General features: G+C 41.2%; 1 protein-coding gene across 4 annotated transcripts in view; it reads right to left on the reverse strand.

Moving 5' to 3' along the window:
- Positions 1 to 15,146: 15,146 nt before the first annotated feature.
- The window catches only part of GNB1 (G protein subunit beta 1), an 83,133-nt gene continuing 82,670 nt past the window's right edge, over positions 15,147 to 15,609 (reverse strand). For all 4 annotated transcript variants that reach the window (XM_077837518.1, XM_077837516.1, XM_077837515.1 and 1 more), the window contains exon 11: positions 15,147 to 15,354. The gene's annotated coding sequence lies outside the window, so the exon portion shown is untranslated. The remainder of the gene's footprint in view (positions 15,355 to 15,609) is intronic.

Genomic DNA, 15,609 nt, shown 5'->3' on the forward strand with positions numbered 1-15,609 from the left:
TAATGGTATCAAGGTAAGAGGTTGAAACCAAGACCTTGTTACAGGTCTGGGGAAAATGATGTTTTCCATGACACACAGCAAAACCTTCAACTCCAGACAGCAAGGAGAAGTGTGTGTCTGGCCATTCATGCATATAAATACCCTAAATAATACATAGTGTTACTGTGAGCTAGTTCTTGATACACATGCTTTCTGACAGATATGAAACCTTTCTGGGGCAGTCAGCAGCAGTGCAGGGAAGTTCTCTGACGGGTGGGGTCAGAATTAAAACCAGTCCCTGGCTATTTCCTCCAATCAGTTCTAGTTTAAAATCAGCCTCCTGAAAGCTCTTGGCTTTGTGACATGGAAAAGAGAGGAAAAGGAAAGATCCGCCTAACTTTCAACTGGGATGCAGCTGCCAAGTTACATAACTTTTCAGAGCGCCCAGACAGGATTATTTTATGGTCTAGTCTTCCCCCATAGAACTGAATTTCCATACTGCAAAGCATTAAAGTGACTCAGACAATACCAAGAAAAACAGGACTATGATTTGACTAGGATGAATAGACTTATAAATCCCCACTGATCTAATTGTGGAAGACATCCTATAGAAAACCAGGCAAAGCATAACTCAGAAGGATTCTCTTTTCCCACTAGGATAAACTATAAAAATAGGAATATTTGTGTTTTCCCTCGTTTATATTCAAACAAGGGACAGTTGACATTTACAGTTGACATTCCATGTTACACTAATCTCACCCTAATTCTATTGCCATTGCCCTTTGCCACATACTGCACTGTGGCAAAAAGTGACTGGGACTGCCAAGTTTCACCAGACTGAGCAAGCAGATGTGTAATGGGAAGAGCAGATTTTTGAGAGGAAGGACAATTTGACAGCTAAATGCAGAACCATAGATCAGAAGAGCTGGCTTGTGTTCCTGACTTAGCCATCATGGGACCTGTGGCAAAGTTACAAACCTTTCTGGTGCCTCAGTCTCACCATCTCTAAAATGGGGATAACATCAACCTCACAGAAATAAAAAGAGGCCCTATTCATTGCTTGTTGTGCTTTGAGAAGTTTGGATGGAAAAGAATATGAAAGGGTAAAGTATTAATCTTTATGTGGCAGCAGCAGGTAGATTAAAGCAAAAATATACCTTTGGGGATGGCAGGAGTTTTTCCCCTTCATAATTTCTTTTAAAAAAGGAAAAAGGGAAAACCCAGAAAGGTTTGGATTTGAAAGCTTCTGTGCAGTGTCTGCAACTGGAACAGTTCTGTGCTATTGCAACAGAGCCAGGAAGCGAAACTACCTGCTTAACTGGCCATTCTGAAAGCAGTTAAAATGAAAATAAAGCAGTGAAGAGTTATATTTTTAATTAAGTAATAATCTAAAGTATTCAGAGAGAGATAGGGACAGTTTAGATAAATATATATATGCATTTAATCTTCAAAGCACATTTCATCTCCGTGCAATCTGTAAATATTAACTAATGATAGGGTCTGAGTTGCAGGGGTACTGAGCGCTCAACTCCATTTGACGTGAAAGGGAGATGCAGCTCCTTAACACCTCTGAAAGATCAGGCCCAGAATTGTTAACTTGTTTTTTTAACAAATAATGAGATGCTGAGAAACCACTAGGAGCCAATTATACGTAGCCATCACTGCAAATTCCAGCTAAATCAGAATGGGTGGAGGGCTTTCATTTTGGCCTCAGTCAGAAAACGGACTCTAGTTGAGTATTTCTGGCTAATTTAGTCTTGATGTTTAGAATTGTGTGGCTGGCTTCAAAGTACAAGAATGATCCATTCACTTATGAAGTACACTTAGCCTTTAGTTCCAACAGAGCCATTTCTTAGGCTCTATTTTTAATTGTTGGCATCTTGCATTTCTGCTCCTTTTTTTCCCTGGTGCCAACATCTAACACCATCACTTGACTGTAGCCAGTCACGGAATGAGGAAGATGAGTCTCACTCAAAGAAACCTCCAGCTGTTGATCAAAGAAGTCACAGGAGACCAGATCCATCAATATAAGCGGATCAGCTTCCACAGTTCCTCCTCTCCTAACTCACAGCCTGATACTTACTGGAATGGTCCAAGGGCCATCCCTTCTGTCATGCTGTCTGGAGTGACTCGTGACTTTTGAGTGTCTACCTCAGGGCAGACACCCCAAACTGTTGGTGTGTTTTATAATTAGATTTCACCAAGCCAGTAACAAATGTGAACTCCTGGGTCACTCACTGTAAATCTTACCATGGAGTCACAGACAGGCCACTTAGACTCTCCAGTCTATCTTGCCCCTCAGACAAATTGGACTTAGTGATAAATGGTCACTTACACCAAAAATCACACCACGTTCAGGTTCCTTCCAGTCCCCAGAGAGCAGTCACTTACCCCCAGATCAGTTGGTACCTAGATCTTACACCAAAGACAACACCTGTAGCCAATCCTGTAATAAACTATCTAAAAGTTTATTAATTAAGAAAAAGAAATGGAGTTACTGACAGGTTAAAGCAAGCAAATATATACACACAAATGAGTTACCATCTAAATCCTAAGAGTGGTGGAGTTGCAGTGATTTGTCAATTCAAAGTGTCTTTCAGGGCAACTCCAGGAGGCAGCCCCTGGGGATCTCTGGCCCTTCAGAGTTCAAACAGCCAAAAATATGGAAAATTTTCCTGTGACTTGGTTTTATTTCCTTCATTCAGCTTCCTAGCCCACAGGATGAGCTTCCTTGCACGTAGCATTTCCCAGGTGCGATAGGGCCATTAACCAATCCTTTGTATTGTGATGGCCCATCTGAGTTTGATAGATGGATGAATAGGGAGGAGGGGATGATTCCCGTGCCTGAGTTCATAAGTTCAGAGCAAACGTTTTCAAAAAGTTATAAAGCAAATGTACATATTTTCTTATAGCATGGAATACAGACATTACAACTGAGATTAATGCATTCAGCAACTAATAAGCATTTCATACTAAATACATTCTTATAAAATTAATACCTATTTTGAACAAAACTAACATACAGGCGACCTGGTCTGGTCTCCAGCTAGGAGGTTGTCAGTTCTTAGCTAATGCTTACAACCTGGTCAAGAGCTGGCATCTGGCCTGCCAATATCACACCTTCATTTTTCTTTCTCACACTAAACAGGAGTGAGATCTGCAAAGGCTTTTGGGAGCTAGAGGGTTAGCACACATCTGAAACGTGCAATGGACCAAATGCAGAGAAGTTCAGCTAAGTGATGTGGTCATCTTTGGAAGTATTCCCAGCTCCCTCTTTAGTACAAACTAGTGTCCATCACTTCAGACAAGGAGCTGTCTTTCCTTGGATGTTTATTGTTCATTCAAGAGCACTGAACTCTACTGGGGTGATGGAGATGGTAGCTGTTTAAATAGCAGTGAAAGGTGCTCCAAGATGCAGGGGAAATGGGAGAATCAGGGCTTTTGCCTGGACCCAAACCTGCAACCCAATCACTTCTCACTTTGTCACCAGAAGCACAGAATTGTGAAATGGTGGTGGTGGAAAGTTGTGCGCTAAAAATAACTACCACCACCAGGCTAGATTCTTCTCCCTCTCAACGCTATGAGAAAACACCCTTTAGCTTCAAAGAATGCTTGATCACTCCTTAGTTTGGCTTGGTGCTGTTGACACAATGCAAGATGCACATGTCTTCCCAGGCTTTTCTGTGGGAGGGGAAAATGATTGAAGTGCTACGGTAGGGATGTCATTGTGGGAGGTTTGGTTTTAGTTTTAATAAAAGTTCCAGGTTTGTCCTGTTCTGTGATTTGACTGGAAGTGTACACAGTTTACAAACCTGCACTGTACCTCACACCCAGGATGGTGTAGACCTAATGTAGATCAAAGTAATGTATAACAAAGAGACCACGATACATATCTAGTCCAGTCCCCTGCACTGAGGCAGGACTAAGTATTATCTAAACCAGTGGTTCCCAAACATGTTCTGCTGCTTGTGCAGGGAAAGCCCCTGGCGGGCCAGGCTGTTTACCTGCCGCGTCCGCAGGTTCAGCCAATCATGGCTCCCAGTGGCCGTGGTTCGCTGCTCCAGGCCAATGGGAGTTGCTGGAAGCGGCGTGGGCAGAGGGACGTACTGGGCGCCACTTCCAGCAGCTCCCATTGGCCTGGAGCAGCGAACCATGGCCACTGGGAGCTGTGATCGGCCGAACCTGCAGACGTGGCATGTAAACAAACCGGCCCTGCTCGCCAGGGGCTTTCCCTGCACAAGCGGCGGAACAAGTTTGGGAATCACTGATCTAGACCATCCCTGACAGGTGTTTGTCTATCCTGTTCCTACAAACCTCCAACGATGGAGACTCTACAACAAGGGTGGCCAACCTGAATCTGAGAAGGAGCCAGAATTTACCAATGTACATTGCCAAAGAGCCACAGTAATAGGTCAGCAGCCCCCCCATCAGCTCCCCCACCCTGCTCCCAGCGCCTCCCGCCCACCAGCAGCCCCACCGATCAGCGCCTCCCCCTCCCTCCCCACAGGTCCTGGTCAGCTGTTTTCGTTGGCCTGCTAAACCCAGGGTTGTGAGTTCAATCCTTGAGGGGGCCATTAAGGGATCTGGGGCAAAAATTGGGGATTGGTCCTGCTTTGAGCAGGGGGTTGGACTAGATGACCTCCTGAGGTCCCTTCCAACCCTGATATTCTATTCTATTCTAAGAGGCTCTGGGGGGAGGGGGGAGGAGCGAGGGCAGTGCAGGGTCAGGGGAGGGGGCGGGGCCTGTGGCAGAGCCAGGGGTTGAGCAGGGAGCACCCCCCGGCACACTGGAAATTTGGCGCCTGTAGCTCCAGCCCCGGAGTTGGTGCCTAGACAAGGAACCACATAACTTCTGAAGAGCCACATGTGGATCTGGAGCCACAGGTTGGCCACCCCTGCTCTACAACCTCCCTTGAAAGCCTATTCCAGAGATTAACTACCCTTACAGTTATGTTTTTCCTAATATCTAACCTAAATCTCCCTTGCTGCAATTTAAGCCCATTACTTCTTGTCCTGGCCTCAGTGGCTAAGGACAACAATTTATCATCTTTCTCTTTATAACAACCTTTTGCATACTTGAAGACTTATATTAACCCTCAGTCTTCTTTTCTGCAGCTTCTCACACACCTGGATATTTTCATGTCCCTTATTTTAGGTCTTTTTGCACCATTGTACATGGAGAGGGACAGGTGGACCTAAAAGAATTGTCTTATGGAGGTAAAATGCCCAATCCAGACATGAGAGATTCCTCAATTGTTTTGAATAGGCCATCACAATGAAGAGAGCTTATCTTTTAAAAATAAAATAAAATAGAAAACCCAAAGAAAACATGTTGACTTGCCCTAACCTGGAAGTAAGGAGTGCTGTGAGTGTGCATTAATTGTCTTGTATTAGCCGAAATGATTCTTGTATTGATCTAGGTAACAGGAACTTGTGGGTATTTATACTGTAAGCTGGGTAGTTTTACACTGTGTGTGCACCTGGAGTCTGAGATAGGGATAAGTCATCAATAAAAAATGAACATGCTCACTTATTTTATTTAGAAAGTATAGTTCACAACAGATGTGTGGCAGGTTTCTGGATATACAGATTCTGTACATTGTGTGGTTTACTGTAATATAATTGTGCTAGAAAACACATGCAACTTCTGATATTATCCGATTTAAATGTAATCAGTGCTGGTAATATAAAAGATGCTCTACTATAGTTCAGTGCAAGGCAAATGGTTTCAAAAGCGCTCAAGATATCAGAGTTCGAAGAGGACCCTCACCAATAGCGTCAACTCTTCTAGATTTCCGATGTTTTAAGCACTCTGGAGATAGCAATATTTAAGAAGGCAAAAAGCATCAGCAGCTCCTATAGGTTTGTGATGGGTGAACACTAACAGTTTGATTTTAAATCCATAAGTTCAGGCAATTCTTCTAATCATATTCACAGATGGGTCTACAAAACTGGGCTGGGTTAGTATTGTGGATAGCAGACCCTTTCAGAAGGAGAGAAGTATGTGAAAACGAAGATGGTTAACCACAATATTTCAGACCTCAAAAAGAACCCTGGGCACAGGTTGAGGGAGGAGGCATATATCTCATATCATATATGTAAACAGTGGATGTACTCATTTCATTTTGATGTCTATTGAAACTCTTGTACCACACCCATTACCATGGTTTTCTGAGTATCTGACAGGTGCTAATGTACACGTAGCACAGATTTGGAGCGGTAGTAACCTAAAAGGGCAGGCACAGTCTAAAAGCATTTTAAACCTAGAAAGGGAACAAGAAAATATTTCTAAGAGAAGTGGAAAACTGGCACCAGATCAAGAGATCATAGTGTAAACTTGGTTAATATTACACTTAGAACCTGGTTTTCAGTTTGCTTTATGTCGTCTCCCAGACGAAATCAATCAATCAGTCATTCTGGAAAGAGATTAAGGATCTGTTGTGAAAATAGATGCAAGTTTAAATACAAAAATACATAATTCCATATTACGTATGGTGGTATGACTCACACTTCCAAACACCAGCTACTATAGGCAACCGTTCTTCGCTGTGTCCTTGTTTTGTTAGCAATGAATTTGAGTCCTCATTTTGCATGAGGAACAGCAAAGCCAAAAATTGAAAACTTTAATAGATGACATTAATATGCTCTTTTTAAAGGACTCAAAATTTAAGTTCAAACTTGTGAAAAAAAATCTACATTTCTGCATCCTTTACATACAGTACAACATAGTATTATTTACTAAACATGAATATTTACTGTGAGAAAATCCCTCTGTTAGAAAAAAACCTGAATCTTATCTGAGAAGGAGCTCAGCCCTAAAAGTCAGAAATCATTTCTCAAAGATATTTAAAATAAATTTCTGCCTAAACAGGGTTTCTACACCACTTTGTGAGGATGATTACCTACATACAAGACTTAGGAGAGGCTCCCAATATGATCTGAAAGGTAACCCATTGATGGCAGATTTAGCACAGAGGTAGGGGGGTAAAGGAAGGGGTGGGAGCCTGGGGTTAGAAGACTGTCAAAGCTACAATAAAGAAGTGGGAGGGAGAAGGGAAATGCATGCAGAACAGAGTGGAATGTGACCATCTCAAGTACCATTTACTCACTTTTTGATGGGAAAAAATGTTTTTGACTGAAAATTCTCTTGGAAATTGGCCATGATTGACATTTTCTAGTTTTGATGAAAATTGGATGAAAATGTGATTTTTTCAATTTTCAAAAATTCTATTTTTGTCACACCATAAAGTCCATGAAAAATTTCAAACGAAAATTTTTCTCTTTTTATTGAAGAGTTTTCCCCCCATAAAAATCTATAGCATTTTCAACTTGCTATGGTAAAAGATGAGGGGGAAAATGTTTTGTTCCTCTCGAAAAATACACCCAAGGCCTGCATGTGGGTTGCCATCCATCATGGGTTTCCAATGAACCAATCACACTAGCCTTGTTCTTACAGTTTATGCCACAAGATGGAGTTGCACCCCTCTGTATAGAGGGTCAGAAGAACTTTGTAAGTGTTACCATTTTACACCATTGAGGGAGTCATCTAATGAGCTGGATAGTTCATACTCTTCAACAGACATTTTATTTTCTCCCTTGCGCACTGTGCCATTTAAAAATTGTTACATCAAACAAACTTTTCATTCTCTACTTCCAGCACACCAGGTGATCACCTGTCAGGGTCAATTATGTCAAGCAGCACTAATCTAAAGCAAATGGCTTATGAATAATTAAGGAAAAGAGCCTCCCTTTGTTCTAAATTATGGCAAAATTCACTTGGTGTAAGCCTGCAACTAGTTGAATGCACACACCACTCAGGGTTTGCATTTCAGAGGGAGATATTTACCAGGCTCTTATAAGGGGAACAGTGGTTTTATATGAAAGACTTAGAAAATGTGAATGGGAGGGAGAGCTATTCTCCACACACCCCTGTGCAAATGGAATATTGTGTAATGTTACACATCTGTGTACATATATACAAACTACAGCTAAATATTTTTCAAGAAATTTCAGTGAGTGAGGCTGACATCTGAAGACAGCAGCCCAGATTGAGGCTGTTAAGCATAACTAGTGATTTTGGGTACTCAAGCTCTGATACATTACAAGGGACCTGATTTTTCAGAGGGCAGGTGCCCAGCACTTTCAGAAAAATCAGTTGTTAATTTGAGTCCCCAGACCACTTTTGAAAATCTTGGCCTTGGTTTGACTGGAGAGAACAAGTACAATAGTGGTTAGCAGCAGCTCAAGCTTCTCGACACCTGCTAAAGTGAGACTCGGTTCTGACCCACAGAACAACCTCCAGATAAGAAGGGAGTTTAGTCTCCATGTCCGTTTTCTCCTTGGCACCTTTGCCAAGACTGCCAACAAGTTGGTGAATTACTATCAATAGCAGCAGTGTATTTTCTGATGGGGACAACTGACTTCTGGGAATTGGCTTGTGATCAAACTCATTTACCTGTAGCAGACTGTAACAGTGCATGGTCACAACTGACCCAAATGCTAGAGATCTGGAAATTAAAGGCTCCATATCCTGTTACCACTCCAGTCTTCCACCATTGAGTCCTATCAGATTATGACCACTCTCACCTGGGCAACAATCCTTATTGGTTTAACCAGCTTTTAAACCAGCCAGAACTTTAAACAAAAACAAATTAAAAAAACCCACATGCATCTGAGCTTTGCAACTGTCCATTTTACTGCGGTGTTCAGTGGAGCTGAGCTCTCACTTGTTCTGGGGCACATGAATATGGTACTTTTCCTGTTTAATTACTAAAATGGTATTTGACTTTTTTTGGTGAATTAATATCAGCAAGGTGTAATGGTTAAAAAAAGTAAGCAAGCTCCTAAAATAAAATCCATATCCCCCAACTGAGAAGTGGGTAAATTCACTTTACCCAAGTTTATCCTTGACTACACTAGTGGCTATCAGGATAACTTATTATGCTACAGGAAGGTTTCCTTTAAGAAAGGGTCCAATGCCTGGCACAGCCTTTGCTTTAAGCAGAGAAACCAAGTGGCCCTCTTTAGGGGGTGCAGTGCTAGCAGTCAAAGATAGGGCAGAATTTGATGGTCTGATATCAGAATGCCAGGGATCTGCCAATCACATGCAGCCTGCTAAAGCAACATGCTACCCCACCTCCTACCAGGCACCAGGGGAATTGTGGATTGTCTGAGCATCTGTTCCCGAGGAGCTGGCCTACCTTCATCAGTAAAGCCTAACAATGCCTCGTCACATCAGAATAAATTACACAAAACAAACCCAAAGCCTTAATAATTCTGTTAATTCAAGTGAATGATTCTGAGCAAGAGTATGTTTTGATTTACTGCTAAAACAGTTTTAACTAGAGAGATCAAAATTTTGGGATGCTGTGTACTTTTACAGAGACACTTAGGAGAGGAATGCATGAGGGGAGTGGAGTGTGGTACCTGTGGAACCTTCTAAAAATCTCCAGGCTCACTGGAGCAGAATAAATTTAATTAACAGATACATGAAATGTTTTTACTGTTAGCGTTATCCTCAGGTGAATAGGTAGTGCTCCAACATTTCAGCTACAAACTGCCTTTATCAGCTACCCTCTGGGTGACTAAGAACAGAGGCAGACACTAAGCTGGAGACCTTCAACCCCCTAACACACTATATTCTATACGGGCTCTATACAAGCAGTATTGTTTGGTTAGAGAACTGTTCACCCTTCTCTGTGCAGAGCAATAAAGAACAGTCGTTGCGGGGCATTTGGACCTTATTTCAGTGATGTGAAGCTTATTACAAACTAATCAATTTCACCCAGCCCATTAGGCTGGACAAATGTTTAGTACTTGATTAATCACCTGAAACAGAGGGGAGGAAAACACTCTAAGTGCTGTACAACGGAAGTTATCAGTCACTTGGAGGGACTGTTTTTTTTTCCATCATAGCCTCCTCCCAGCCCCAAACCAGAAAAATGCAGGAACTACTGACGTTACCTACCTTAAGAACAGCACTGAATCCTTCTGTAAACCTCACAGATCATAGTGCAATACATAGATTTGCATTTCAAACAGTTACTCAAAATTCAGTCAGGGTTTTGCAATTTAGTGGTTCTGTATTATTCACTGTGCAAGCTCCTGGAGGCAAGGACCATACTGTTTCTATCTTGTACAGCACAGAGCGTACCGTCAGCGCTTTATGTCAGTTTGATAGTTGATATTTAGTGAATCTAGACTATGGTTTAACTATGCACAGAACTTAGGATGCCACATTCTGCTCCACTGCTTAGATTTCAGAGTGACATTAGGACAGCTAGACTACTGGGCAAAGGGATATTTTCTCAATTATTTCTCTCAATTTCAGGAGATGTTGCTTTCTTGTAGAGTTAAATCCTTTAAAGAGGCACTTGCTTGGGGTGTGGAGAAGAGAATGTGAGAAGCAGCATCTAGGCAAACAAAACCATTGACTTTCCCTCTAGTATTGTGTTCCCTATCCCATTATTGCAGGTAACTGGTTTGAACAGCCCTACTTCTGCAGACCAGTTTGAACTTGTTATGAAGTAAAAGCCCTATTTTTAGGACAAGGTTTGATTAGAGCCCAGAGAAAACAGCTGCAGCGTCACGCCTTCTTTGTGATATCAGTAGAGGATAAAGAAAGAGGAAGGGATGTTACAGATGCAACCTCTGTTTGAATCCAGATCCAAACTTAGTCAAACTTTGAGGATGTTCAAATGTGAGGGGCTTGGCCCACTACAGAGACAAGGACAAGCTATACAGGAGCTAAGTATTAGTTTCAAGTTGTACATTATTCTCCTCTCTCCCCCAAGTTATAGTATTCAGAACAAATATATTTGCTAAATAGGAGGAAAATGGCCATGCTATGAAACATGAATCTCATTTAAACATACATCTATATTTTCAAGTACAAGTTTGGAAATGAAGATTGTCTGTTATATTTGTTATATCTTAGAGGGATCTAAAAATACGTTGACATTTCCGATAAAGGTACTGTGTGTTCACTAACCTCTTGACACTGGGAGTCAGTAAGTCTTGGCAGATATCCCCTTGCTTGCAAAGGGGTTCCCAGCAGCTGCTAGAAGCAAAAAGTGAACATATGGGAAGGAGCATGGTAAGGTACATTTGGGCACATGGCGAGGAAGAATGATTGAACTGGTTCCATTATAGACTAGACAAATTCACAACTGAAACATCTGCTGCAAAAATATATCAAGAAAATGGAAAGTAGCAGCAGAATCACTTGGAACTACGGGTTTCAGAGTAGCAGCCGTGTTAGTCTGTATTTGCAAAAAGAAAAGGCGTACCTGTGGCACCTTAGAGACTAACCAATTTATTTGAGCATAAGCTTTCGTGAGCTATAGCTCACTTCATCAGGGGTATTGACATACCTATGGAGGGAGCTACCCTGATCTCCAAGCAGTTGTCTGTGACCAGCCTTGTGTGCTGGGACAAGGGGAAAGAGATCCCACCACTGCACCAGTTGTCACGGAGTCCCTGGGCGATGCTCTGGAACTGCTCCCCATGAAGCCAGTCAGGACTCTGGGGAAGCCTCCTTTCTGTGAGCAGCCTGTCTGCAGGACACACAGCTCACACAACTTCCACCTTCCTGGGTCTGACCTCGGAGCATTCAGCATCCTCTGTCCCTCCTTAGGCAACCTGGTGACCCCAAGCTCTCCAGGGATCACCATATCAATGCCGAGCTTAGTGCGGACACCCAATCGGCACCGCCCACTGCAGCCTAGAACCCCTGAGCTCCAGTGATCCGCCGGCCTCAGCCTCCCCAGGAGCTGGGATCACAAGCTTATGCTCAAATAAATTGGTTAGTCTCTAAGGTGCCACAAGTACTCCTTTTCTTTTTGGAACTACAGAGACATTTGGAATTAAATTTAAAGCATTTCTGCTCATTTTCAAGTGCTCTAGACGTTCTGTTCGTTTTAAACATAAGGAAGTACTCCTTCACACAACTCACAGTCAACCTGTGGAGTTGCTGCTAGGGGATGTTGTGAAGGCCAAAAGTATAACTGGGTTCAAAAAAGAATGAGAGAAGTTCATGGAGGAAAGGTCCATCAATAACTACTACACGTTGGTCAGGGCTGCAACCCCATGCTCTCGGGTGTGACTAAACCTCTGACTGCCAGAAGCTGGGACTGGATGACTAGGGCGGATCACATGGTAATTGCCCTAGTAATTCCCACTGAAGCATCTGGCACTTGACACTGTCAGAGACAGGCTACTGGGCTAGATGGACCATTGGTTTGATCCATTATGGCCTTTCTTACTTATGTGATGTTCACAAGCATAGAAGCTCACACTAAGGCTACAATTTAACAATAATTACAGAACCATCATCTTTTCCACACTTGCAGCTTTTGGGAAAAAAAGCAAAAACAAAAACAAAAAAACTTATTTTGGGCTGAAACATTTTTTGTTTGGTCTCAGCCCAAGCAATGTTTTGGCTGAGTGGGAGGGGATGAAAGATTTGAGGAAAATCCAGTCAGCTGTTTCTGAGTCAGACAAAGAGCAGAAACACCCTTTTTCCATTTTAAAAAATAACTATGACTTACGTTTTGTGCACTGATAATTCAAAACCAACTGTTTAAAAAAATCCTTTTTAAAAAAGGAACCCCAATATCTATCAGGATGTAGGTTTAAATAAGTAAATAAATAAATAAATAAATGTGAAGGGAAAAGCTTCCCACAGTTTTGGTCAGTACAAAATGTATTTTATATATAGAAATTCAGCCAGGATTTTTTAATTTTTTTCCTGCTGAGCCTTATGTTGATACCTACCTACCTACCCATCTCAATGCCAAATACAGAAATTCAACAGTGTAACCAATAAACAAATCTAGTAGGCCAGATCCTCAGCTGGGGTAAGTTCATAGAGCACTCTACTGAAGTTGAGGAAAGGTACGCACTAAGCAATTTTTAAAAAGTTATTGAACTCTTGACTGTTTCCAACCTCAGCAGTTGTATATTTAGATAAATGTAGCATCTTCCACACAAGAATGCTTTGGCCATGAATACCAAATGATCCATGCGCTATAGTGACCTTCACTTGGGAGTCTGTGCATAGACAGCTCCCAGCAATTCTTGATTAAGCTCTTGACTGGTTCTCACAATCAAATAGATAAATGTGTGTCTTAAATATTTAACAATGCTGAAAAATATGTCTGCAGCTGCTGAGCTCCAGATACTTACTATGTCCTTAGTAAGCCCTATATTAGCACATATTTTGCATTCCACATGGTGGCTAGACACTAACGGTAACTGTACAAACACTAGTACACTCAGTGCACCCACACGGCTGAAAAATTGTGAAACAGTTCAAGTCAGCTCTGCACATTTGTCACTCCAACACTCAAGAAGACTCCATTCGTGTGTATGCTACTTAATCAGACATGCAATTTTTCCAAGCCTCTTGCGTAACGGCTTATACCTGGTTTGCCAATTAGTACTGTATGCAATAGGGTAGAAAAAAATCCAACCACTTGAAAATGCTGAACTTAATCCAAAAGATGCATCAGAAGCTGCCACAGCACAGACTGCCATTTTTCTGATGGGCTTGTTTGAATTCACCACTCAAGATCTGTTAGGTTAAGAAGTTTTGTTCTTTAGGCAGAGCAATCAGCTGGAGAACAAATCAGTCAGACCAAATTCATGTCAAACTGCTTTATTACATCTTAAATAACAGTACATTTTAATATAGTATCTATCTTGCATCCAGCTTCCTTGAAGTACACTGACTTTAAAATTAAATACAAAAAGGTGAAGAAGAGGGATACAGGGTGCGGAGAAAGCTCTACAGAGTAGTTTCATGAAAGAGAGAGGGAATTCATCTTTTTTATGCCAAATCCAGGCCTAACGCACAATTACAGCACATTTTTGTACAGAATGTTGCAGAAAAACAGAATGGTGAAAGCCACTACTGCTGCTAGGGAGGCGCATTTCTGGATACAGTGAAGATAGGAGAATTTAAGAGAACAATCTGCTGTCCAAACGCTGCTGCTTTTAACATTTTATTTGAAAAGAAAGCCAGGAAAACCTGTTCATTACAAAAATGATTCTAATCGGATGCAAAGAACTCACTTTACAAGAGGAACTGGCTGTGAAGAATTAATTTATAAAGAAGATGGTCTGGGTTCCCCCACCCCCACCCTCACCCCAGAATCTTTGACAGCGATCGTTTGAACAGGCTGTTTCTTTAAAAAAAAAAAAAAAAGTGACTTCTCACGCTACTCCAAAACGTGCATAGCTTTGTACTTGAAGTCTTCATAGATTTATGCACAGAGTAGCAACAATAAATGAATACAGCGGCAATGGTTACAGTTTTTAAACAGGTTATTTCTTTAAAGAAAAAAAACATCTAAGGACTTAGTCCAATATGCACTTTTTAGCATTTCTACAGCATGCGATTCTAAGAGTAAACCCACCCAATATGGCAAACGATCAAAAAAAAATTTTTGTTTAACTTAGAAAGTTTAAGATCATTATTTTCAAAACATTGATTTGTACATCATTTCATACACAAAGAATTGACTTAATACCCAAGCGCAGGACAGGTCTCTTTTGAAAAACAGAGATTCCTGGTTGTTGAGACTACAGGGTAGTGTTAGGGTATATAAACTGCCCTTGCAAGTGGGGACAAAGTTTTTTTTTGTTGTTGTTTTTTAAATCAGTGGGTTTGGGAGTGGGTGGGTAGGAATTGAGGATTTGCATTTGTTACCCATAAAAGGTGAAAGGTTCTTTAAACAAGCATTCAATACCATGTACAGCATGTGCTTGGTTACCTTACTTCTTAACATTATTCTATAGATGCCATGTTTTGTGCAACAATTATTTGTGATACTAGACAGAAATAAAAAAAAGTAGGGACTAAATTTACAGCATTAACAACCCCAGACGCTCTGGGCTAGGACTCCCTTGTTTTACTCATTTATTGACCATAAAGAAATGTATTTAAAAAGGAAATGTGGAAAAAAAAAATGAAATCCTTCTACAAACGTGACTTGAAAATTTGAAACCGTGTGAGATAAAACAAAGTTCTCAACTTTAACTTGAAAACTACAGTGAAGTTAAGTTTGTTTCACAATTATGCTCAAGTTTACTTTCTGGTCATGCTTTTATGATAGTGTTTCTTTTTTAAATTCTCAAGACAAAAAATGGTCCCAAACGGAATGCACAATTTCATTTGCTTACAACTGCAGAAATTCTTCTTTGAAAAGTAATTGTGCTCTTCATTTCAGCAATAGGAGACGGTAAAAGATCTTGCCCTTTGAAGTTTTGAGGAGAATGGGGGGTCCAAGTTAGTATGGTTGGATTGGATATGCTATCATTTTAGTTTTCAACCGTTGGAAATGTCTTCCAGTCACGGTGGAGTCCGTTGCTTGTCTGACACACAAAAAGTTTTGTTAAAACTTACGTTCGGACACTAACATTAAGTTCTAAGCTGGATGAACTAACTTCTGTGTCTGGTAAAACCGTTTATTCTCCCACACCCTCTACTCTATCTTCCCACATCAACATTTACATCCATTATTTTTATTTCACCGTTTTCAAAAGATTTAATAATATTTACCAGCCCAGATGTGAAAGCCATTAACCCACCCTGTACCATGATGATAATGAAAAAAGTCAATGATACCT

This window comes from Eretmochelys imbricata, chromosome 18 (assembly GCF_965152235.1).
Source record: "Eretmochelys imbricata isolate rEreImb1 chromosome 18, rEreImb1.hap1, whole genome shotgun sequence".
Taxonomy (NCBI): Eukaryota; Metazoa; Chordata; order Testudines; family Cheloniidae; genus Eretmochelys; species Eretmochelys imbricata.